This window comes from Pygoscelis adeliae, unplaced genomic scaffold (genome assembly GCF_000699105.1).
Source record: "Pygoscelis adeliae isolate BGI_AS28 unplaced genomic scaffold, ASM69910v1 Scaffold34, whole genome shotgun sequence".
NCBI lineage: Eukaryota > Metazoa > Chordata > Aves > Sphenisciformes > Spheniscidae > Pygoscelis > Pygoscelis adeliae.
In genome coordinates, this window is record NW_008824658.1 from 6,360,661 (window position 1) to 6,362,317 (window position 1,657).

Below are 1,657 nucleotides of genomic sequence, written 5' to 3' on the forward strand. Positions count from 1 at the left end.
CCCCAGGGCACCCGCCGAGTTTCTCCTAAAAACGCGTTCTGTTCCGCCTTTAGACGCGAAATAGCTCAGTTTATGCATTAATTGTATATTGAGACCGAGTGGGATGTACCTCTCCAATTAGAGTTCCATGGGCAGGGATGAGTTTCTTGTCACGGCGCCAGGCGTTGCGATGTCGTTTCTTCACCGTTACTCCTGTGCTTCGCACGCGCTCCCACCTTTTCCTCGCAGTTACAGTTCACGGAAGATTTACCTTCTTGATTCTCGAGCTTCTAAAAGCCTTTGGCTTCAGGCCCGGAGCTGTCTCTGTTGAGATTCCCCAGGCGTGCGACCCCATCCCGGCTTTGCCCACCGAGGCCTCACAGGCACGGGCGGCTGGCACGAGGGTGAAAAGACCAGTCTACCGAGTTTGGATGTCGGCCTTAAGTAAAAAGCAGTTGCACGGCTCAGAAGCCTTGTGGTGAGGTTTTTACAAAGTGGACGTGGGCTGGTTCCCAAGTCCTCCCAAGAGCTGCATTTCCAGCGACGACGGCCCCTCGGGGACACCAGGAAGCAGCCGGGTATCAAACACGCCTCGGAAAATTTCCTTCCTTACACCAGGTCCAATTTTGTAAATTTATGAGATCAAAGCTATGCAGGCACACAACTTGTGTTTGTCCTTTTTTTTTTTTTCCCCCCCTCTTTCCTTCCTAATAAACAGGAGTGGTTTTGTTTCTTCCCTTTCTCCAGCTATTCCTTCCCCTTCTCTTTACCACTTGCCCTTTAAGGCACAATTGCCTTTGTTGTACTGAAGGACTTTATTGGCCATTGCAAGTTGTTCTATAATATTTCTAGTGTTTCCTTCAAAGAAAAAATCTGAGGAAATTTGACGTTTCCTCAACCGTAGACTTTTTTGGTGCTGTGCCTAGTATCATTGCAGGCAAAACAGCAACAGTGGAATGGATAGCCTGGATCTAAAAGCAACTATTATTAACGTCACAAAGTCATTACACTGCAGCCACTAGAGGGACAATATAAGATGCTCTCAAAAATGACAATCAGGTAATGGTGCATTTTCAGTCTCGTAAAGTCTATCAAGACTAATTTATATTTTTTTACTTCGTTTTGAACTTCTGTGGTAAAATTAACATTTCCAAATATCATGTCTGTTATTGTTCCAAAGGTCAGAAGCTTGTACTAGTTACTTGGCAGAACATGTTATCCTTTTTCAGCTTTAGTACATAAAATATTATTTCCAGTAGTGTGGGAATCTTCTGCGATTCCCTGCCAGGAACCCAAATTGAAAAGCTGGAGATCAAAAGTTCTCCTGAGTAACTGAGGAGAAGCAAGTGGAAAAGAACTGAAGCATGAATCCTTCTTCCTTAAGAGATTCTTTTTTTCTTATTTTTTCCTTCACGTTTTTTTTTTTTTACCAGAGATGTAATAGCAAATGAAGTAATTTTTCTTTATCAGCTCAGTTTATAGTTAAAGATCATGTAAAAGATTAGTCAATACTCCCCAAGTGCAGGTGGCTGGAAAAGACTTCATGGAAGACTCAAATAAAAAGCATAATTGAAATCTGTGCTATGACAGTTCTCATGGATCTGTAATAATTTAAATCCTAATCCCATTTTTTTTTTTAGAAGGTAACTCATTCTACCACCTATTGTAGCTGTTCAGC